This window comes from Megascapheus bottae, chromosome 12 (assembly GCF_031878675.1).
Source record: "Megascapheus bottae isolate mThoBot1 chromosome 12, mThoBot2.hap1, whole genome shotgun sequence".
Lineage (NCBI taxonomy): Eukaryota > Metazoa > Chordata > Mammalia > Rodentia > Geomyidae > Megascapheus > Megascapheus bottae.
Window position 1 is genome coordinate 47,895,998 of NC_143520.1, and position 25,632 is coordinate 47,921,629.

A 25,632-nucleotide genomic window follows, 5' to 3' on the forward strand; every position below is an offset into this window, starting at 1 on the left:
GGCCAGAGCAACATCTGAGCCCAGGTTCGTGTGTGGGTAAGAGGAAAATATACCCACAGCAATTTTCTGGACTACCTGATTGTAATTCTGGGAGAAGCTGCAGCCAGATCACTCTTCCTTACCCTCCACCCCTCTCGGGGTAGAGGCTAGACCTCACAGAGGAGGTGCTTGCTGGAGCACTCAGGGGCCTGGTGCCTACAGGAGAGGGTTCGCCTCCTCCAGACAACTTGGTGAGCCTTGACTGCTGATGGCTGGGGCAGGTGGTAAGAGAGCTGCAGAACATTACAAGACAGCATAGCTTCAGGCTGCTTACTGCACACATGGGGCAGCCTGTGGACTGGACCTGGAGTCCACTGCTACACTGCCCCAAATCAGCTCACCCAGAAGAAATACATCTGCCTCATCTTCAGCATACACCCTCCTCCACCTCTCCTTCCCATGTCCCATAAAAACCCATCTGCTGCTGGTCCAGGACAGCTGACATCCAGCAGAGCAGTGTTGCATCCTTAGGATGCTGGGAAACTCATATTGATTAAAGACTAACTGAAAACCGGGGCTGTGTAAGTTCTTTCTGTACATATTAATTCATCAAAATGATCCCAGGAGATTTGAGAGCTTCTGTTTTACACGTAAGAACACTGAGGCATAGAGAAGTTAGGAGCTGGTAGGCAGCAGACTGGTGGTTCAAAGCCAAGGCTGAACCAGAAGCCTCCATTCTTCCCTTGCCTTCTGTTCATTTCCTATGTACTGCCCCAGGTTAAGGATGTGTAGGATGGGGGAAGAGGTGATTTCTCCAGCAGGTTTGAAAGAGTAAGAACATCTGACACTCTCAGGGGAGGCAGGAGATCTGCAGTGGAATCGACCAAAGCAGATTCAGGCCTGAGTTCTGATTCCCACTGGGTCCAATACTAGATTGTGATGGAAACATGTCCTTTTCCTCCCTGGCTCATTTCCTCATCTGGACAAGGATGGGTAGGACTGCGTTGCTGAGAATTTTTGATCTGGGGGCTTCCTCAAGGCTGGTCAGGGATGATGGGAAACAGCAGGAGGGGAACTTGATTCTAGAGGGCCAGAATTCCTAAGAATGTCTGTCACTCCAAATCTGCCTTGGGGAGGACAGTTGGTGGGAGAAGAAATGAAACAGGGAGGCAAAGGCCCACCCCAGCAGGAGCTCAGCCATGGTATTGGGGGCCACAGTCAATGGTAACCTGATCTCATGCTGTGGCATTAAGTGCTGCCACTGATTTCACAATACCTCCCTTCCCTCTGCCTCTCCTCTCAGGCTCTTCAAACCCGAGTGTTTCTCATTTAATTGTTTCAATAACTGCTATCTAGGTCTATTCTAAGCACCCAACTCTGTTACAGGTGCTAGACACGGCAAGAGGTGTGTCATGAGTAGCCAGATCTTCAGGGGAGGTTGGATCAACTGGGATGACAGGACCATCAATAGATGACAGGATCCAATATAAGTTCCTGAGACTCTAGAGGACAGGGAACTGGCTGGGGCTTCTAGAGACAGGAAGGTTCCCTAAAGAGTCCAACTTGACCTGGGAAGATGAGTACGAGTCAAAGAAGAGAGAGAGTGGACCTGTAGAAGACAGAGATAAGACATGGAGAGGACAGGGACAGGGCAAGGGCTATGGGCAAGAGGGACCTACAAAAATATGGAGGGCAGGAAGGACTGAGCTGATTGCTGGGTTTCTGATTGGAGGCCTGGAGTGTCATGATGTTATATTCATAAAGCAGATTTCTAGAGTAGATGTATCTGGATGAGTGGAACCTGAGACGAAGTATCCAGCTGCATGAACAGGAGGGACACCCAGGGGCTATCCTGGGCTGCCAGGGCCTGCTCAGGGAATCCAACCTGTGGAGGAGGCTCACAATCAATTAAAACAATTCCATGGTGCTGCTAAAAAGAGGCTGCAATTAATTAACAGCAAGCCTTCCCTCTCACCTCTGGTGAGCTGAGGCAACAAATGTTCCCAGCTCAGTGCCTGATGACTCTTTATCTCCTGAATGAATGGCTTGTTTACCCCTAGGGTATCTTGGTAGCTAGCTCAGCAGCTTGATGCATCAGTTCCCACTAGACAAGGAGACCAGCTTTCTCAGCGAGCCTCCTTACTCCATCCACCCGCATGGGGAGATGAGCAGATCCATGTGAGCCACAAGGGAAACTTCACAGGAAAGCTGGAAAGCATGAGGGAGCTTATTTAGCAGCTCTACCAAGCACTGCGCCAGGCCAGGTGTAGAGGAGGGGAGATCCCCAGAGAAAGGGTAGAACCCAGACTTCAGGGAGTTCACTGCCTGCTGAGAGAGACAGAGACATCTGCAGAGAACTCAGCAGGGCATGGCACAGTAACTAGACAAGAGGGTGAGCTTTGAGATGCCTGGAAGGGAAAGACACACTCCACATTTCCCTCTCCTCTCACACTCTCTAAGCACTTGCTGTATGCTGAGTCCTGAAATGAAACATCTCAAATCTTAACTACCTGAAACATTGTTTTTGTGTGTTTGTTTGTTTGGTGGGGAGTAGGGTGGTCCTGGGGTTTGAACTTTGGGCCTGGGTGCTAGTCCTAAGTTTTGCATGTTACCACTTGATCCACAGCTCCACTTCCAGATTCTTGGGTAGTTTATTGGACTCTCATGGACTTTTCTGCCCAGGCTGGCTTTGAACTGTGATCCTCAGATCTCAGCCTCCTTAGTAGCTAGGATTACAGACATGAGCCAGTGATACCCAGCTTGGAAAGTTTTTTTTAAAAGAAAGAAGCTAAAACTTAGAAAGTGCAATTGGCTGGTTTTAGGCCACCACCCTAGTGAGTAGCAGAAATAGGGTTCAGGTCCATAGATATCTGACATGAGAGCCCATGCTCTCCATCCATAGTGCCCTTCAACCTAGCCCTCTGCAGGCCCAGCCCTGAGGGAGGCACCATGGGTAAAGTAAAGAGATGAGGGAATACATAGACAAGGCTTAACCTGACATTTGAGGAGAAGGGGAGATAGGCACGAGTATCTGGCCTGCAGAGAGTATAAAATCTTGTGACTCGGGAGATATTCCTTCATTCTGAAGATAGTAGAGGTCCAGGGTAGCCAAGAGTCTGGCCCAACCAGAGACTACCAGACAGGACTGGAACTCAGGTCTCTTGATTTCCAGTTCAGGTCTCTTTCCACTTATGACTCAGAACTTCACTGTGATGCAGGCATGCACCTTTCTTCATATATCCATGCACACTTGGGAAATTCTTTTGTGTGTCTTTGGGCCACATAATACTTCTATGTTTGGTGATCGCAATGAAAGGGAAATTGCTCAGAATACACTTTCTCCCATGCAGGGACAAAATAGCAAGGGCTGATGGTAGCTATCCTGAGGCTGCTTGGAAGAGAATCCTTCATAAAGAGCTCCATGAATGAGGCATAGTGATGAGAAGGTTTCACAGAATTGATGATCAAAAGGTCACAGCAGGCTGGCCAGAGACCCCCTCTGTCCATAATTGGCTGACCATTCAATCATGTTTCTCACCTCTGGGCCAGCTACTCAAGTATTGTTTTAATATATCATTTTATTTTAAATTTCTCATGAAAGTAATATATTCATATGATAAAAAGTTCAAGCAGTGCCTAAGAATATAAAACACATAATCCCAGCCTTTCCTTTCAGACATACTTTAAGCTCAGTAGTCAAAAGCCAGACACATATTTCCACCCAAAGGCCTGTTCTTGCATTTCTTATCTCACTGAGGGGCCACCATTTAGACAGTCCCAAGCTAGAAATGCTGAGTAGTTTCACAGGTGTCTGCCCTCAAGGTAATGTTCTATGATCCACATGTAGTATTTGAGCTTGAGGGGGTGGGGGGAGTGTATTGGAGCTTGACCTCAGGTTCTGGGAGCTCTCCCTTAGCTTTTGCACTCAAGGCTGGCACTCTACCATTTGAGTCATACTTTCATTTCTGGCTTTAGGTGCTTAATTGGAGATTAAGAGTTTCACAAGGCTGAGTGTGTGACCTAGTGATAGAGTGCTTGCCTAGCATGCACAAAGCTCTGGGTTTGATTTCTCAGTACCACATACACAGTAAAAGCTAGAAGTGGTGCTATGGCTTGAAGTGGTTGAGCCTTGAGAAAACCCAGGGACAGGAACGGAGTTCAAGCCCCAAGACTGGCAAAAAAACGTTTCACAAGCTTTCCTGCCTGGGCTGAATTTAAACAGTGATCCTCAGATCTCTGCCCCTCTTGAGTAGCTAGGATTACAGGCATGAGCCACCAGTGCCCAGCAGAATATCAGCTGTTTATAAACATATTTTCCCTTTACTGAACATGTTTTCGTGGCTAACCCAACCTCTTGTGTCCTCATCCTTCCTGATGAGCACTTGTCATTCTGTACAGATAGAGAATCACCCATCCTCTCTGTCAGGTTGCCTGCGATCTTGGCATTCCCAGCAGGACTGCCAAGTGCCTCTTTCCAGGTAATCTCGGTACATCTGTTCCTACATACCTGTTGGGGGTCCTCCTTTTTAATGGCGGAACTGCTCAGCTTAATGACATGTGGATTTTAAATGCTGACTTATTCCTATATTATCTTCTAAAAAAAAGTTGAACTGATTGGATCTCAACATCAGGAAGAAAGTGCCTGTGTCCCCGCACCTTTGACAGTGCTAGGTACTAGTGAGCATGATAATATTTGCCAATCGGGGATGTGACTAATGAAGTCTCATTGTTGTTTTGAATTACATTGCTTTAATTATGAATTGGGAAGAGAAGATTGTTCAATCTAACTTTCGTGTTTAAGAGCTTCCTGTTCACAGCTGCTCATTTGGAGTTTTTTTTCTCAATGGTTCTCTTCACATAAATTAAGGAGACTGGTCTTTGTCTGTCTTATGCATCACAAATATTTTATAATTTGTCCAGGAACATTTTTTCCTCCATTCTTTACAACAGCTTTGTGTGTGTGTGTGTGTGTGTGTGTGTGTGTGTGTGTGTGTGTGGTGCAGTCAAATTTATCAATCTTTTCCTTTGTGGCTTCAGGGTTAAACTGTTATTTAAATAATTTATGGCTCATTTCAGTTTTCCTTCAAATAAAATGTAAGTTGCTTAGAGCATTTCACATTCAAACACTACCTGGGCTTGGCAGGTATGCTTTAATTCATGTACTGGATGGATGGATGGATGGATGACAGATGGATAAACAGACAGGTAAAGATTGATAATAGATATGAAAGATAAACAAAAGCTAGCTAAATGAATAGATGCTAGCTAGATATATCTATAGATAAATATAAATAATAGATAGTTCTATCTACAGAGAGATAACAGATTGGTTTATTGATTGATGAATAGATAGATGGGGAGCTGGAGATAGGATAGGGGAGCAAGTTATTTAATAGTGCTAACCAATGCCCATTTTTTAAAAAAAACAATGTTTTAACCATATAAAAGTGGATTAAGTGGGTTCCCCCCCTTACTCATTCTGGGGCTTGAAAACATGGCCTGGACTCTGTCCCTGAGCTTGTTTGCTCAAGGCTAGCATTCTATCACTTAATCCACTGCCCTATTTTCAGCTTTTTGTTGGTTAATTGGAGATAAGAGTCTCATAGACTTTCCTGCCAAGATTCTGCTAACTGCAATCCTCATTTCTCAGCCTCTTGCCACTGGCACACATCTTAGTAAATGTTTGTTTGTGGGGCCTCCTTTATTTACCCTTGATTTTTTTTAACCTTCTCTTGGGGTCTAATATAATTGTATCCCTTCTCCCTCTCATACCCTTTTCTCCTTGGTTCTTGTCATTCTCTGGTCCTCTAAATAGTTGCATTAACTCTGCTCTCTCTTCACTGTCCACAAGTTCCCAAGCAGAGGTGATGCCAAAGGATATATGGATGGCTACTCTTAAATCTGTCTGTTTCTTCCAAAGAAGGAAGAGAGAAAGAGAGAGAGAAAAAAACAAGTGAAACATGTTTTCTCTGTCTTAGATAAAGCAACTCTTGAACTTTATTTCAATTAATATGGTTTAAGCAGAGCACTGTCCATGCATGCACAGCCTGGATATCTTACAAGGGGCTTCCCATCCCAGTGGAAGGCACGGACTGTCTCCCACCCACACACCATGGTCTGCCTCTTGCTTGAAGATGTTGCTATGGGTACAGATTCTCAGAAAGGGAGCAAAGAGTTATACTCCCAGTTGTTCCAATCCTGTCACCAGCTTGCCCTCTGACCATTTTCCCAGCAGCCACTATGTTAATCCAGACTGTCCCCTCTCATGCTGTGCTCTGCCTCCATGCTGCCCCCTTGTGATCTCTCAGGTTCCCTACAACTTGGATTCTAACCTGAAATTCGGATCTGACATGGTTCTCTCTGCCCAGCCCTATGCCAGGGAGTGGGTGGGCATGTTACAAATGCTTAGGGGTCTATCGTGAAACAGGGGTGGGGAGGTATTAAGAGATTAGACTCCAGCAGATGCTTCCCAACACTCGAAAGACTGTCCAAACTGGGCCTCCTAAGGCCCAACACAGATCCTGCCAATCATGGTTTCTGGTCTGCGTTTATGGAATGTTAGAGAATGTGAAAATGTTAGCTGTGTTTTACTGAGTAGTTTGGTCTGAAACAAAAATAACCATTTACTGGGACACGAGGCCTCTGAAGGTCAGAGAAAGGTAGCATGACTCACAGTTGAGAAAACTCATTTCCCCAGCTCCATCCCGTAACTGGAAATGAGAGGCTTAGAAGGATGAATTGTTCAAGAGTTGTGTGGGAAGGCCAGCATCTATACTTTTCTGTGCATAGAATCTACATGGAAAGCTGGTGCCGGTGGCTCCCACCTGTAATCCTAGCTGTTCAGGAGGGTGAGATCTGAGGACCATGCTTCAAAGCCAGTCAAGGCGAGAAAGTCTACGAGACTCTAACCTCCAGTTAAGCATACAAAAATCCAGAAGTGGAGCTGTGGCTCACGTGGTAGAGCCAACCTTGAACAAAATGGCTAAGGGAAAGAGCATAGGACCTGAGCCTGTACACACACACACACACACACACACACACACACACACACACACACACACATACACACACACTTCACACAGAGGAACCCAGGAACTGTTTACAGAGACCAGGGGTGCAAATTAGGGATGTGACCCAGGGAGAGACTAACGTTCTAACCTGTTAGGTCTATGCATTCATTCCCAGTGGATGAGGGTTTAGTTTTTCAATACAGAAATTTGGCTTTCCCATCTTTCCAGCATTAATATCTATATCACTAGAGTAATAACTCCAAAGCAGGTGTAGTAGGTGAAGGTAGATGTGTGGACTCCAAAGATGCCCAGCTTCTAGTTCCAAGATTATGTTGCCTTGTGTAGTTAAAGGGACTTGGCTAATGTGATTAGAAGGATCTCGGTGTGGGAAGACGAGCCAGGATTACCTAGGTGATAATCACAGTCTCCTAGGATGCAGATGACAGGAGGATCAGAGTCAGAGATAGGAGGAGGCCTCACAAGCCAAGGAATGTAGACATTCTCTTGAAGCTGAGGAAGATAAGGAGATGAATCTGAAGGGAGAGGCAGACAGGGAAAGATTAGGAAGATAAGGAGAGACAGGGGCAGGTGAAAAATAATCCCCCTTCCACTTCCAGAAGACTCTGGGAAGCAGAGACAGAGGCTCTGACCACCCTGGAACAGATCCAAGCAGGATTCAGGCATCCTTCTCCTGGGAGGGGGGGGAGTGGCCCAACCACATGCCAGGATAGCTGATACCCCGCAAGAGGAATCTAAAAGTAGACCCTACACATACTGTTATTGATTTCTGAGCCTTTCTTCTTGTTGTGTCACACCAAGAAATCTGTACTCTCTTCCTCTTCTTCCTTGCCAGAGAAGCAGGTGGACATAATTTCATAAAACAAAGGCAGCCATGCCAACCAGGTGTCCTCTTTGGGGGCATATACTGGCTTGCCAATAGCCAAAAGGCTTTCATCAACTTTCCTGGTGTGTTATTTTCACTTTCCAATAAACTTTGCCTCTGTTCCTATGTTTCTTGTTTCCTAATTCTTTATTTGGTGTGAGGGGGGATTCAAGAAGACAGTATCAGATCCTTCCCCCAAGAGCCTCTGGAAGGAATTCCTATCTGCCTTGTTGCAAAACTTCAGAATTCCAGAATTAAAAAATAATAGATTGATACTATTTTAACACACTCAATTTATGGCAAGTTGTTACAGTAGTAACAGAAAATTAACACCAGTAGAACTATATCAATGTGCCCTAAGTCGTGCCCTCATGCCATAGACAGAGCATGGTACCATGGACTTTCTGAATCATTTGCAATATTGATAAATATTTAAAATATTGGTGAATATTTTTCAGAGATTATTCAAAGAGACCAACTTGCCAACATTCTCATTAACAGCACACAATGGCATCTTCCTCCCCTCCGCTGGGTATTGTCATCTTTCTTGGAGATGTAATTGTGAAAAATGGCATCCCTTTGTTCTAATGTGCATTTGTTTAATGATTTGCCAAGCTGAGCCTGTTTTCATATATGTATCGACCATTTGTAAACTGCCTGTACATGTTCATTTTCTATTGTCTTTAAATTGAATTAATGTTTTATTGTTTGAGTTTTTATTTTTTTATTTTTTTACTAATTTGTAAGGACTTTTCATGCAGCATGAATAGGAATATAGAAATCTATTCTCTTAGTTTGTCCTTTTGCCTCTTTCCTGGTATTTTCTGCCTTGAAGAAAATTCTAATTTGACAAAGGCATGAATGAGATACACATCCTACTTTGGCAGAGAGGAGAGGGGGAAATCTTTCAGTCGCTGCTGACAGGAGCAGAAGCTCCAATGAAGAAAGAACAAGGAAGATTAATATGACTGGAGCAGTTAGGAGAGAGCAGGATTGATGAGGTTTGTGTTGTCAGGCCAGAGGGACGGGAGCCATGGAGAAACAGCTAAACGCTAGATGTGGGGGAAGGGGATTTGGATCATCCACTCCCTGGCCAGCAAACAATCATTATTTCAAAGAATGTTTTGCGTTTCTTCTAATGTTCTAGATAGTCCAGTGGGTATTTAACATACTGTGTCCTCTTCTAACCTCACAGTCCTGGGAAGGAAGGATAATTCTGCCCACTTAAACACTAGGAAAAATGAAGGTTGAAAAATGTGAAGCAACTAGCCCAAGGTCACACAGAGGAAGGAACAGAAAAGCAGAGCTGCCTGATCTCTGAGTCCATGGTTTCACCATGTCTCTCATAAGAGTCCTGTGAAGTTCAAGTGTCCTCTTTGGTTGTTTTCCCTTTTCATTTTTTTGTTTTGTTTTGTTCTAATAGTCCTGAGAAATAAGCTCAGGATCTCTGAAGTATCCTCACTAAAAAGAGGAACCAATTTCAGAGAAGTTGATTAACTTGATCTAGGCCACACAACTTGGAGATAGAGGAATTTGGACTCAGATTTCAGGCACTGGATAGATAAGTCATCTCCCTGGGGAATAACCATCACTCTCCACACCAGGATCCTTTCCTAACTGCAGCCCAGCCTGGCACCAGAAATTAGGTCTGAATACCAGGGACCCTCTGGGGGAAGAGTTCTGTCCAAACAGGACTCTGAGGCCCAGGACATGTCTTGCATAGGTTCAAGCTCCAGAAGCATCTTTCTTGAATTTTCTAAGCTCTTTCTGCACCCAGGATCTTTCAGAAATGACAGAGCTGTCTGTGCAAATCCAGACCTGGGTCACTATGGTCTTCTGTTGACATCGCTCCCCTTCCAGGGCCCACAGACTTCTGCTCTGTTCATAGAACTACAAGAGCTAAAGACCTCCAGGTTCATACAGGGAGGGGCAACCCAGAGCTTCAGGGTCCGGACTGCAGGTAGGTTCTCTCTGAGTGGACATGCTTAGCTTAGCTGGGGAGATAGCTTGCTATTGCTAGGCAAAGAGAGGAATTCAGAGATCTGAATGTCCCACAGCCTATCATGGATCCTGGAGCTTGAGTCAGCTTTGTGGATGTGTGTGTGTGTGTGTGTGTGTGTGTGTGTGTGTGTGTGTGTGTGTGTGTTTCCCATCATGTATTAGGTATATACCTCATACCTAATATGTGGCATCTATTACCCTACATGCTCCTTACCACTAGCCTGGGATGGCAGGCTTCATGTCACCTTGCACGGGAGGTCATGCTCACCATCCTGGATGGCTTGGCTGATCTTTGAACCTTTTCAGCCGATGATGGGCAATTAGTAGCAAAGTCCAATGATGACTTGAAGAGTCCCTGAAGCGGATGCTCTGAGCAGCAATAGATCAGAGGCCTCAGGAGAAAGGGAGCAGATGGTTGTAGGAAAGGATGATTGATGTGGTCTCTGTGCATAGAGGTTCTGAGACGCCACGACTTCATGTGGCTTCAGCCCACCTTTCCTCACTATAGGAAGCACGAAATAAACCAGAAATACGCATCTGACAGGAAGGAACTGCGGAGAGATGCATCTTGGACCCCAGTAGAAAGACATGACTCCTGGTCACTTTGAACAACCTCATAAGCACAGATTAGACAATTACAAAAACATGTAAGTCATTCTCAATCTTCATTCATAAATTATGTGTTCCATGTGAATTCAATGACACAGTTTTAATCAAATATTTTTCTGAGGTCTCACTCACCTGAAGGGTCATTGTGTTCTTTGGGCTTCCAAAAGCTATAAAAGTATATACATAATCAACAACTGCTGTAATGGATTAATTGACCACTTCCTGATTTTCTTGAATCCCTCTATGAGCTGATTTGAGTACCATCTTCACTATCCATGGAATCTGAGATTCGGGCAAGTAGACGAGCTCTACTGAGGCCACACCATTGAGAAGTTCACTATTTTCCGTGTGTGCACTGTTCCCTGCCCCAGCCCTCCATTCTGCTACATTCCAGATCTTTTTTTTCTCTCTGAAACACCTTCTGAGAACAGCGACTAAAAGGTCAGGATTCATCATGGACTTCTTTGTGGCTTTGGGAGGACCCTGATGTCTTCCCTTGACCAAGAGTGTGTTCTCCTTTTTGTGCATGTGTGTTGTGTATGGGTACTGATGCCAGTCCTGGGGCTTTGATGCATTGTCCTTGAGCTTCTTTTGCTCAAGGCTAGCATTCTACTACCGGAGCCATCATTTTATTTCTGGCTTTTTCATACTTTATTGGTAATTAAGGTCTCACTGACTTTCCTGTACAGGCTGGCTCTGAACTGCAACCTTCAGATCTCAGCATCACAAGTAGCTAGAATTACAGGTGTGAGCCACTGGTGCTTGGCTGCTCCCCATTAACTGTGCAAGCTAACGGTTTCCCCTAAAGAAGTTCTGCCACTCTAGGTCAGTCCTCGAAGGTCACCCCTGGAGGGGTGGAAAGCATGGGGATGAGGAGATAATTAGGGCTACAGTAGCAGGAGGACAGAGTCTGGTGTGGAGAGGGGCTCTAGATACTGAGGAGAAGGGTGGGCATTCATCATGCTCCATTGCTCCTGGGGAACTGAGGGGACCAGGAGTGGGGTGACACAGAGATGTGGGGCCACCAAGGGAGAGAATGAGCAGCGGCAGAGCAAGCACAGTCACAGCAGGTGCTGATGGGCTGGGTTTGAGCAAATCAGCAATTGTTGAGCACCTGCTGCATATCCAGTACTGGAATGCAGTCCGACAGCAGTAAGATAAGACACTGTCATTTGAGCAGGGATAGACCCTCACTGATGCTCAGCCTTCTCTTTGATAAAATGGTGCTCGTGGTATCCAGGGGGGTTTGTGAAAACTGCTGCTCAAGGGATGTTGAATACATAATACATGCTCCGCAGATATTAGTTTCTTGCATTTCATTTTAACATCACCTCATTCCGCACAGCCCCTGGGTGACTGAGCCCTCTGGTTCCCATGGTTCAGAGCGTGGCTGTCCCTCGCTCCTCTGGTGCTCAGCAAAGCTGTGCTGGGGGCACAGATGGGAGGCAGAGGCAGCACAACTCACATGGGCCAGGTATGTGCTCTGCCCTTCCCAAAGCAGAGAAATTAAAGAAATGTCTGCACTCGAAACGCATATAACGCGGTAATTATATATTTTTTAAACTGCTATCTCAATCAGCCATGTAGAAGAGAACTTATGATTTAGTGATGCTTTTTAATTTGGGAGAAGTGAAAACCCACTTGGTCTCAAGCAGGACTTAGACGTACAGAGTTCAGAATGATGAATTACTCTTCCCTTTCACCTGTAGGGCATGGGTCAAAGACTCTCTGGTGCACCCTATAACTCCAAGAGGCCTGTGACTGCCACATGAACTCCTAAATTTCCCTGTGGCCAGAGCATCAAAATCTATTTTCATTTAGCAAATCTACTCAGGATTTATGATTACCTGTTAGACTTCCTCCAGTCTTAAATTCTCTCCTTTCATAAAGTCCTTGCTGCTTTCAGACATTTGTGCCCTGAGGGTCACCTCAAGCCCGCCTCTGCCTCCTGGAGGGGCAAAGGATGAGACACAGAAAATGGCCACCATTCAACCTTGACTGACTCTGTATTAGCAACCCTCTGCTCAGCACTGTGTGTGCAACCTGTGTGTGTAAATATTGCATATATCTAAGTATTGCTTGCCTACTTACATTGTGTGAGTGCACATACATTGTATATATGTTATTTATATACACACAAGCAAGTGAAACACAGATACCTACATATATTAATAAAATAGGCTATATAAGTATAAATATCCATATACATACGCACAAACACTTTGATCCACACATGCATATGTATCTAAGCATAACTGCTGTGTGTAAGTGTGTACACCTCTGTAAGTTTGTAAGTAGAAGTAGATATGATGATGGGGAAGGGGTTTGGCCTAGTGGTTAAAGTGCTTGCCTAGCATGCATGAAGACTCGGTTGGATTCCTTGGTACCACATATATAGAAAAAGCCGGAAGTGGTGCGAGGCTCAAGTGTTAGAGTTCTAGCCTTGAGAAAGTCAAAGTACAGTGCTCAGGCCCTGAGCTCAAGCCCAGGACTGGCAAAAAAAAAAAAAAAGAACAAGTAGATATGATGGCCCATTTGATGGATGGGAAGACTGAGGCTCACAGACACAAAGGTAATTCTTGGGTATAGAGGTACAGGGCCTCCCATATGCTTATGCACGTGCTCTGTCACTGAGCTATAGTCTTATCCCTAGTGTTGGTTTTGACCACCCATCTGTCAAGTAATCAAGCCAATATTGAGTATTTACATTTAATTTGACTCTTAAAATTATCCAAGTCAAATATGACTGGATGTCAGTAGCTCTCATTGGTAATTCAAGCTACTCATGAGGCTGAGATCTGAGGATCGCAGTTCAAACCCAGCCAAGGCAGAAAACTGCAAGAGACTCTTAAATTAACCAGCAGAAAGCCACAAGAAGAGGTATGGCTAAAGTGGCAATGCACTAGCCTTGTGCAAAACAGCCAAGCAAGAGTTTGTGGCCTTGAGTTCAAACCAGCACAAAAATAAAAGTCAAATTGAGTGCTTTTGACCACTCCTTACTAAGTCAAACAGAGCCTGGCTGAAATCTGTCCTGTGGTAGCCCCATGGTGAGCCTTCTAGAATATACATGCATGCCCCCATGCAGTCCCCTGGAATGCCTCTGGGCCCATCATAGAGCCCCACTGTCATGCAGCCCATGGATGCTAGTCTACAGAAGCAGCAAATTGGGAACAGCTGGGCAGATGTTCAGACCCCCCCCCCCCCCGCCCCGCTGATCATTCACCTTCTGAAAACCAGGCAGCATAAGCTGAACACCAGCGGCTCCTACTTCTTATCTTAGCTACTTAGGAGGCGGAAATCTGAGGAAATCTGCACTTTAAAGCCAGAGCTGGCAGGAAAATCCATGAGACTCTCTCTCCAACTAAACACCAAAAAGCCAGAGGTGGAGCTATGGCTCAAGAGGTATAGAGCTAGCCTTGAGAAAAAAAAAAAAAAGCAGCTTAGAAAAAAGTGTTTAGGTCCTAGGACTGGCACCAAAACAAATAAGAACAAAAAAATCAAAAACAAAACCAAACAACAACAACAAAACAAAAAACAGGCAGTGTATAGTAGCACAATCTTCCTTCACAAGGCACCTGCCTTTAGGTCCCATAACTAGACTAGTTAATAATCCATCCTAGAGTTTTCCCCAAGCATGCTTGCTAAGATCAATGGCCTTCAACTTCCAGTTTGGAAATGAACTTTGATTCACTTTGTGTTGAACCTCAGGGCTGTGCAGTTCTATGAATGGCCAAAAGTGAGTTCTTTCAGGTCCTATAGGTGAGCTCTTTTCAGCCTTCAAAAATCTATTACGTGGGCCGGGAACGTGGCCTAGTGGTAGAGTGCTTGCCTAGCATGCACAAAGACTGGGGTTCAATTCCTCGGTACTACATACACAGAAAAAGCCAGAAGTGGTGCTGTGGCTCAAGTGGTAGAGAGTTAGCCCTGAGAAAAAAATCTGTGGCATGTCCCACCTGGGATGATGTCATTGGCAACCCTCCTGTTGACACCCCACAGCAGCCGTGTCCTGTGGTGAGGGTCCCAGGCCACCTCACGGCTGGGTGGGCTGGGTCCCTCTGGGTCCCTCTTGAAAGCACCTTCTGAGTATGGATGACATCGGGAGGCTCCTCTTCCCTCCATTCTCTGCCCAAGGCACACTGTTACCTACTGACCTCCCTCCTCCCTGACCCATGGGCCAAGGACCTTAACCCCAGATATCCCTAAACAGCAGCTATGATTTTATTTTCCTGGCCCCAAACAAAATGTGTAAGGGGAAAAATTTAATTCCCCTTGTCTTTGGATTTTTTTTTCTTCCAAACCTGAGCTCATTTCTGTAGTTTTTATTTTCCCTAACTCAGACACACTGTCCCCATAACATGCTTTCACATTTGTCCTCTTTAGGTCTTCCAGCCTCTGCATGCAGTTCAACTCCCTGTGCACCAGCCCTCACTTCTTCCTTCCATCCTCCCCGGTGTGTCCATCTGCAGTGTAGGGGGCTGCGCAGTCAGGAAAGCCGTGATGTGACTGGGAGCCAGCATCCTTGAGTTGGGAGACATCGGATAACAAGTCTGTTTCTAAGCACAGGGGCAGTGTGAAGCATTATCTTATTTTGTTTTTTACAATTAACCTCTTTTGCCTTACTAGAGAGCCTCTTTGTTCCAACCTGATGAATATGTTTGAATTTCAAAGGACCCGAATCACTGAGCTCTACCACCAGCACATTAGGTCAAACAAACATTTCCCAGAGCTGGTTCATCTATGAGATTCAGGCTTTACTTAATACAGGGCCCTGGATGGCTGATGGGGAAGGCAGCGGTGGTGGAGAGGCTCTGACAGGACTTTGCTCATTGATCCAGTTCACTGCAGCTCCCAGCCCAGAGCCAAGGGAGTCATCTTGTGACTGATTAAACTCTCACCTTGCTCCTAAGGGAGTGTTAACCTATTTTCTGTCTCCAGCCCAGTTCTTACTGGCATCACTCATTGGTGGCTGGGGTTTTGAACTCAAGGCTTTGTGCTTGCTACACAAACTATATGTCATCTAAACCATATCCCCAGGCCTTTCTTTGTGCTTCAGTTTATTTTTCAGACAGGATCTCAGACTTTTACCCCAGACAGCCTTGAACCAAGATCCTTCTAGCTCAGCCTCCCCAACGGCTAAGATTGAAGCAGTGAGCCACCATTTGCAGCTTAGTTTTTGGTATAGGGTCTTGCTAACTTTTTCAGTCCAGTCGGCCTCCGATCTCAAACTTCCTATCTCTGCCACCTGTTTAGCTGGGAATATAGGCATGTACCACCATGCCTGGCTCACTAACAGTATATTTTACAAGGTGGCTATGGGTTGATGCTTCGACCCCTCTGAAATTCCTGGTAGCACTTGATCACCAACGTTACAGTCTTAGTCAATGGGGCCGTTAAGAAGTGGTTCAGTTGCCAGGCACTAGTGGCTCACATCTTTAATCTTAGCTGCTTAGGAGGCTGAGACCTGTAGATTGAGGTTCAGCCTGGACAGAAATCCTGGAGACTTTTTTTCCTGTCAGTCATGGGGCTTGAACTCTGGGCCTGGCCTCTGTCCCTGAATTCTTCAGCTCAAGGCTACTGCTCTACCACTTGGACCTCAGTGCCACTTCTGGTTTTTGGAGATAAGTGTCTCATGGTTTTTTGTGCCTGGGCTGACTTTGAACTGATATCATCAGCTGTCAGCCTCCTGAGTAGTGAGTATTACAGACATGAGCCACCAGTGCCCAGCTAGGAAATATTCATGTTTTTTGGGGGAAGAGGGGGTGGACTCAGTCATGGGACTTGAACTCTTGGTCTGGGTGCTATCCCTGAGTTCTTCACCTCTAGGCTGTACTCTATCACTTTGAGCCACAGCACTACTTCCAGGACCCCTAGCTCCACTAATCTTCCCCCCCCCCAAAAAAAGCAAGAAGTAAAAGTGTGTCTCAAAGTGGTAGAGTGCTAGCCCTGGACAGAAATGCTCAGGGACAGCACCCAGGCCCTGAGTTCAAGTCCCAAGATCTACCCTGAAAAAGTGTGGGGGGGCAGGGTGTAGTTAATGATCTTTAAGTCCCCTGTGGGTAAGTTCTTGTTCAGGTAGGACTAGTCTAGTTACTATAGGAACAGGAGGTTGCCAAGTGAGGCTTTCCCTGCTTCCTTTCATCTGCCTCCATCTCCCAGCTCAGCCTCCTGCCATGAGTGGACACAGCACAAGGCCTCCACCAAATGCAGGGACTCAGTCTTGGATTGTCAGCCTCTATCTATTGTGAGTCAAAACAATCCTCTTTTCTTTATAAATATTCTAGTCCCAAATATTCTATTACCACAATAGAAAATTACAGTTAATGATTCATCAGGGCGGTACTCAGAAGAAAGTGGGTTTCTTACCTCTGTCTTCAGATCAACTCAACTCACTCAGAGTCATGGGTCACTGGGGTCCGTGAGTGACTTATGAGGGCCTCCATTGGTAGCTCAGGAGCCAGAACACCCATTCCCTAGCATGGGAAGTGACGGAGCCCTGTAGGACCTTGTCTATAAATATGTGCCCACTCTGAAGGATGTGCCACCCCTCCTTTCCTGCTGGGTCCCTTCTCAGGAGACAACATGCTCTCCCCTGGTTGGGTGGCTGAAAGAAGAGTTGGCTGAAATTTTAGTTAGCCATGACATTGACAGACTCTAGTTATAGACTGAATAACAACGCACCAATATTTTCTTTTCTCTTATGTAGTAGTTGATCTTTTCAAGTGCTTCGAGTCTGGTTACTTTTGGGAATATGCTGAGAAATTACCCTTTTCTTCTAGAACTTGAAATGACTGCTAAAAGTGGCGTGTGAGTATTGTAATTTCTTTTACATCTATGGCTCTGACTGCTTTCAAGTCCCTATCTGTGAGACTGAATAGTAAAATAGGGTGCCTCTTAGTGATCAAGAGCAGTTTTCTGAGGGCTTCTTACCTCCACAGTGCAGAAGGGAAGAGAGGGAAAAGGGAGTCACTGTTAGACCCTTACTCATATCCTGAAAGGTTAACTGAAATACTCTATACCAGTATAGAGCAAAACAAAAAGATGTGAAAATAATGAAGTAAAATGTGAAGAGATGGAAGACAGTTATGAATGCATCATGTAAACACTGTAGTTCTGGAAAGGGAGAAAAAAATGATGTGGCAAAAAGATAATAGACAGTTGGGTGCTGATGGCTCATGCCTATAATCCTAGCTACTCAGGAGGTTTATATCTGAGTCTCCCCATTCAAAGGCAGGCCAAGCTGAAAAGTCTATGAGACACATCTCCAATTCATCAGCAAAAACTAGAAATGGAGATGTGGCTCAACTGGGACAGTGCCAGCCTTGAGTGAACCAGCCAAGCAAGAGTGTAAGGCCCTCTGCAAGTTTAAACTCTTCTATCGGTGCAAACAAGAAAGAAAAAGGAAAGAGGAGGAGAGGGGTGAAGGGGGGGGAGAACAAAAGAGACAGGAAGGGAGAAAACAAGGAAGGAAAGAAGGAAGGAAGGAAGGAAGGAAAGAAGGAAGGAAGGAAGGAAGGAAGGAAGGAAGGAAGGAAGGAAGGAAGGAAGGAAGGAAGGAAGGAGTCTGAATATAGAATAGTGAATTCTCTAAAAGGCAACCTGTGTTCTTAAATACAGAATTTGGAAATGACAGGAGATGAATATCACAAAACATGTTCTTGCCACCATAGTTCTAGAACCATTGAACTACTTTAGCCCACATTAGGTAAGCAAGGGCAGGGGATTGAGAAGAGAGCCAGAAGCACCAGCCAGGATTGGAGGGTGGGAGAGCAAGGGGAAAGATAACGTAAGTAGTCTAAGGATGAAGAATAGTGTGCAAACAGACCACCTACTTAGTGAAAAAAAACCTTTATTATTTCTCGTAATAGAGAGATGATGGTTTGATACTGAGTTCAAAGAATGAGAAGGAAACCAGTCCTAGAAGTTAAGTAATTTTCACATTGTCCACAATGGGAGACTTTCTGCTGATGGCTTTTAACAAAGGATTTCTGGGTTTCAAAACAAGTTGCTCACATCGATCAAGATATCATGTACTTAGAAAGTGGTTTGTTGAGTTGAAATCCCTTTGTACAACTACATAAAGCTAATGCAGCCACTGTATTCAATGTACACTATGTGAAACACGAGCTATGAAACTTAGGGGATAAGAACTAGAAAGAGAAAACTGGGGAGAATGGAGGAAGGTGTGGCATGGTCAAGAAGCAGTGTATTCAAGACCTGACTTATGGAGTTGTAACTCCTTTATAGGATTACTTAATAATAACAATTACATATAAAAACTAAAAAAATCATAAACATTTTAAATTGATCTTTAGCCTATCATCTGCTGAGATCTGCAGGATTTCAGCCAGAGAAGAAAAGTTCTCAAGACTCCATATCTAATTAACCATCAGAGAAAATTTTTTTTAAAAAAAAAGCAGAGCTAGAGGCTTTGCCTAAACAGGAGAGCATCAAATGTGTGAGAACTCAATGCCCTGAGCTCAAGCTGTAGCACAAAGAGAAAGATCATTTTTTTGTGTTCTGAAGAAATACTTTCACTCTAAAATGTGTGTTTGTGTTGATTTTATAAAAAAAGAAACCTAAATTAGGTTACTAATACCTAAAGCTTTAAGATGAGTGCATTGATCACACACTTTTGGAAGCATAAACTTTTAATTGTGACAGTTTAAAATCCCTTTTTTAGTTCATTGGGAATGTAAGTAAATATTTCTTCTTTATGGAACAATGATAGAAGTCATTTTTCCATTGCAGCTAGCAGTTGCCTTGAGGAAGATACAATTTTGTTTTTATTAAGAATCTGCTTTCAAGAGATACTCACTAGAAACTATGTTGGAAATGAACTTTAAAAATTGAGGGGGAGGGGCTGGGAGGTGAAAAACTGAGAGGAAATGGGGGAGGAGATGACACTGTTCAAAAATAAATGTACTCATTACCTGATTTATATAACAGTAACCCCTCTGTACATCACCTTTACAATAAACTATAAATTAAAGAAAACAAGAATCTTTTTTCAGTGCAATTGTTAAGGGTGGGCTATGTTCTTTGTCAATCTTTCTATAGAGTGCTGATTTCCTAAATGTATACCCATAGTTTCCTGAGATTCTGTGGTTCTGTAGCAGAGGTCAGAAAATACTGAAATTCCCTTGATGATGTTTTCTCTTTATTCTGATCTTTGGATAAATGAATGACTCTGTCATTAAAAAAATAAGAAGATCTAGTTTACAAAATATGAGGAAATTTTTAATAACTTCAGAATATTTCACACCTAACAAAGTCAGTATGAACAGATACAAATATTTTAGAATTAATTATGACTTTATATATCTGTACATATGTTCTGTTATTAGTTTTCATATAGACTATACCTGTTTTAATTTCATAAATTATGTAAAACATTGGTCACATTCTTTCCCCCCAAAAGAAATGCTCTAAATAATTTTGTAGACCAGAGATTCTATTTGCCAGTCCTGGGGCTTATGCACTGTCCCTGATATTTCTCAAAGCTAGCACTTTACCACCTGAGCCACAGCATTACTTCGGGCTTTTTCTGTGTACGTGGTACTGAGGAATCAAACCCAGGGCTTCATGCATGCTAGGCAAGCACTCTACCACTGGGCCATACTCCTGGCCCCAAATTAGAGATTTTATAGCTATAAAGTCTAAGCCATATTATCTGATCATAAAATTAGAAGTAACCTCAAGATGGCTAAAATGTTAACCAATTAGAAATCAAGACTTAGAATTTGAGAAAATCCTTGGATTAAGAAATAAATATATGTGAGTATATCTATGGGTGTGTATGCATATGTATGCATGTGCATATGCGTTTGTGTGCACGGGTGAATGTGTTTCTGTGTGTAAAGAAAAATATACAAACACATATCGCCTAAGTTACCCAGAGAAATACTGGGGCTGGGGCTGAAGGGTTTTGTCTCAGCAGAGATGTCCATGGAGACAAGAGTGAAGACAAGCAAAACAGGTGTAAAACAACCACATGCCTGCAAAGTTCTAAACATGTTTATATAAAATTAAATTTGTGAAATATTCTAAAATAAAGCTGTATAGAAACATGAGAGACAGACAACTTTCAAACTGGCTGAACAATCTTAGGGCTGGTGAGCATATCAAACCAGTACAACCTGGAACTCTGCTCTTGCCTGGCTCTCTCCACCCCCAGGAGATGACACAGAGAGACACCGAGACTCTTGACTATCTTGACTACAAGAGAGACTGTCATAGTATCAGAGCACCTGTTGTCAGGTAATCATTGCTTTACTGTATAATGGCCACAAACACAAAGGGCACACAGCTCTATGTATAGACTATTACTATTACAGTGTTTGCATATAATATGTACAAACAGAAACACACAGACGCACACACGCGTGCACGTGCACACACACACACACACACACACACATGTTGTTCAGTCTATCGGCAGTTTCAGTCATTCACTGGGGGCTAGGAATGTAACACCCTCAGGACATTAGGAACTCTTGTAATTAGGAAGAATATTTTAGTAATAATACATGAGTTTTCAACTGTGCACAATAAGGAATCTCAAGATGTTAATCATCTGCACAGAGTGTACACACTTTTAGGTTACCTGCCCATTAGTGGGTAACTTTCCAAAGCTCTCCAACAAGCCTTCAGCTCTGCTTGTGCTTGTTGTCCTGCCAGCGAGGCCCAGAAACTTGGAGCCTGTCAATCTATTTGTGAATGCATCTGCTTTTCCAGAGGACAGCACTATCCCCCAAATGCTTAAAAGCCCATTTGGGGCCCCCTGCAGGGACCAGAAGCTGCCCCCATTAGGAAGCCAATGAGTTACTTGCTTGGCTGGATTCTGCCTATGCTTGCTTGACTCAGAGATGCTGTCTTACTGCTGTTCCCTATGTGCCTTCCCAACAGGGGGCCAGCTTGAGGATAAGAACAGGGACAGGCTCAGACTGTTCCACCTCAACAAGTACACTACTCCCTACCCTTCTGGGACACTAGTTGGGGAGTTTTGGCAAGGGTGGACAAATGCAGGAAGGGCAAAACAGGAAGTTAGAGAAGTCGAGGTTGAACAACGCTAGATTGGTCTGCCCATTAGAAGAGCAATGCTGTCTCCTTAGCTGAAACTCGAGGAGCCTGTTAAAGGAGCAGGCTGTGGATGACATGGCTGGATATTAAGTGAGAGTGAGCCTCGTCATGGACATGAACTGGAAGAAAAAATAACCTTGAGATTCAATTGTCTTGGAGTGATGAGAGGAGGGGGAAAAGCAAGAAGAGAAGAAAACCTTCTTTACTGCATGGAGGACAGTGGCCAAAAATGGTCCTGCAATCACAGAAAGGGAGAGACTCTGGTAACTGGAGTTACTGGAAAACTTGAATTTGACATGACTGGAGAAGGAAGATTTTGCATAACCTATTTTACTTTATTTCATTCTATTTGATGTTACTTATTTGTTTATTTACTTTACTTATGTATTTTTGTGGCGCTGAGGACAGAACACCATTTCTCTTCTACTCTGGGCAATTGTTTTATCTGCCTAATACAGTGCTACTGGTCACTTTAGGTGCTAACCACTTGAAATCAAAGTTTTTATTTTATTTAAGTTTCATTAACTTACATTTACATATTCACACATAGTTGTTAGATACTATGTTGGATAACAGAAATAAATGGACTTAGAAATAAATATCTAAAGTAATTTTCTCTCTTCTGTTGAAAACAGGTACTCAAGTAAATCTTGTACATGAGCATTCCCAGCAACATTATTTATAGCAGTCAAAATGTAGGCAGAGGTTGGGAGGATTAGAGTTTGAGGCCAGCCCAGGCAAAAAACAGTTAGCAAGACTCTATCTCAATCAACAAGTTTATTTTCTCTGTGGTCTCAGCTATACAAGAAGCAAAAGTACATTATAGCCTGAGGCCAGCCTTGGTGAAAACATAACACCCTGTCACAAACGAAAACTAATTAGATAGAAAAAGACTCGGTGGTGTGGTTCAAGTGATACAGTATCATCTGCTCAACAAGCCCCACACAGAGTTTAAATCTAAGTAATGTAAAACAATTAATATATGGAAAAACTGGAACGAACCCATCACTTATCAAAGAATGAATCTGAAGGAATAAATAAACTACAGTATTCATATTTAGTCATGAAAGAGAGCAAATACTGAGATAGTACAGCATGAATGGCCCTAGTAAACATGGGGCTAAGTGAAAGACACCAGACACACACTGGATGATCCCATTCATATGGAATGTCCAGGCTAGGTAAATCCACAGAGACAGAAAGTGATTTCATATTTTCTGGATGTAGGCAGGGAGGAGGGAAGGAGAATGATGGCTCTTGAGTATGAAGTCTCTTTTAGGGGACATTAAAAAGTTCTGGCACACTGTGCAGAAGTTGAACTGGACATCTGATGGGTAGACATGGGAGGGAGAGATTGAGAGAGGGGGATGGAAGGGGAAACATGGTTCAAAAAGAATTCTGCTGATGGAACCTGATTCGTGTAACTGTAATCCCTCTGTATATCAACTACATAAAAACAATTTTTTTAAAAATAAATAAATGTCTTAGATGCTAGACACTAGCTAGTATCTCACATCAGCAAGCCTATCTACTCATGAGGCTGCAGTCTAAGAATCCCAGTTTGAGGCCTGCCCAAGCAGGAAAGCTCCTGAGACTCTTACACACAATTAACTACTCGAAAAGCCAGAAGTAGAGTTGTGGCTCAAGCAGTAGAGTGCCATGTTTGAGCAAAAATGCTCAGGGAAGGACTTGAGGCCCTGAGTTCAAGCCTCACCACTAGTAGAAAACATCTTGAAATAAAATCAAGTTTGCAACTGCAGAACACTTGAAAGTTCTAAATATCACTAACAGTAAATGTTATGTAATATCTAGTTTGCTCTATAAAATTGAACACAAGGGAAAAATAGAAGCAAAGACGGTGCTCTCTCCTGATTTCCTTGGGAAAGAAAACAAAGACCTGTGATTCACTGGAATTTTACCTCCAGCTTCGTTCAGCCTCACGGCCCTTCCTCTCCCACCTCCAGGGTAGAAGACTCAGGATGACTGCTCAGCTGATATCCCCAGAAAGAGCTATATCATTGTGGGACTGGAGGACAACACAAACAGGAGACGAACACTTGGCTCTAGCTGAGAATTGGAGACATGGCATGGGGCCACTTCCATGGCAAGTGGGGACCTAGGGTGCTCCTGTCTCCAATTCAGGACACAGGAACTTGTAAGTCAATAGCCCTCAACGGGTCTTATGGGAGGCAAAAATGTGACCCATTCATCACTACAAGTGCTTTTGCTCAGATGGCCTTTCCCAAGGAGCTAACCTAGCTTCATCCAGGATGCTGTGTGCAGCTCTAACCTTTCCCTGGCAGTCTTCAGGGAGCCCCGCCTCTCTCACGCCCAGCCTGTCAGCCAAAGGACAAGGCACCATCCTTCAGTGGGGATGCGGCTCAGTACCAAGTCATCACAAAGAGACCACTTTCTTGGCTTCCAAAGTTGATACTCAATGTCCTGGCAGCTGGGGGAACCACACCAAGAGTCACCCCTGCCCACTTGTCAGATAGAGTTACGGAGCCATCAGTTCAAAGGACAAAAACAATGCCTGGGCTAGCACTTGTGGGAAGGGAGAACATGGACTCTGAGGGACTCTCAGAGTGGAGACAAACTACATCCTCTATGCAACCGTGCCTGTGTCCCCAGATTGACAAGAATCTGCTACATCTACTCAGCCTATTCATCTTGGCTTGCAAGTGAAAGGACTTTCATCGGCAACCATGTTTGGTTGAAACATGCTTCCACTGTAATGCTGGAATGTGCCCAGCTCTATGCAGCGCATTCCTCTGCTATGGGAAATCAAAAAGTGTCAGGAATGGAGGTCAAGAGTCATTCCAATGTCCTAGCAGATCTGGACCCAGCTGCATCCTGGACCTGTCCTGTGGAGTCCACAATAAGCCAGCAGAGCTCAGCTACCCACAAGAGAGATGGAGAACAGCTCATCTACAAAGCCTGATGGATCACATCCCTGGAGATCAGTCTTCTGATGGTGCCTTTAGAGCAAGTTATACCTAATGCCTCTTTCAGAAGCCTAGCATGGTGTTGGAAGCCCCAGAATCTTTGTCACTCATGGAGTTTACTAAAGGACAGGATTGAAAATGGCTAAGGAATTGTAATGTGCATTTATTAGGTCTTTGCTGCACATCCGTGGTTCTCCTAGGTTTCTACATGTGTTTATTTAATCTTTACAACTGAGCTCTGAGATCAGGTAAGTTGCCACCCTCTCTGATGGCTCCCTGAAGCCTGATTGCTGAGTTAATATTTGCCAAGTTCTTGGAACAGGGGATTGCTGGCAAACTGTTCCCCCAGGTTCCATGCTTTAAACAAACTAGGTGCTTTAAGCAAACTAGGCACAGAAGGGAGTGTGGATTCTAGTCTCTGTGTGCTTTCTGAGACACCAATGGTAATGAGCCTGACAGAAGGTCATGATTATTTCTCAGGCATCTGTTCCTTTCTCTGATCCCAGGAGCTTCAAATTTTTCTCTGGATAATTTACCATTCCTTTTAGTGAATTGTCTTGGTGAGCTGGAAATTGATGTTCACCCCTGCTTTGCCCAACAGATGAGTATTAAGCCAGTGGGTTTCCCAATTTCAAATCAATCTCCAGATCAAAATTCCAGCATTGTAAAGACTTTTCTCTCAGCCTCAGTGTCTTGAAGAGTCAGCCAGTTTCTACAGCCCAGTTCCTTGAACTATCTATGTCTCCATTCTCTGGCTTCTCCACTTGTAGTCTATGTTTGTGCATGATAGCTCTACCTTGGTTTCCCTTTTAAATAAAACTGACAAGACTTGTTTTCTATAGGTTGCAAACAAAGGAACTTGATCCATTTCTTCAAATGAATACAGTGTTATAGCCCTGAGAAAGAATAGCTGAGAGGAAGAGAGAGATGAAAAAAAACTTGAGTAGAAAGTATATCCCACTACTGCCAATTTCTAGTCTTTGGATGATCCCAAACAATTCAGTTTTGTGAAGGTAGGAAATGTTCAAAGATATGACGTTAGTGTAAGCAATTTGTAATAATTCTTCACCCTGCCTGTGTTCACATCTTTTGTCATACAATTTTGTGGTTCATGCCAATATATATG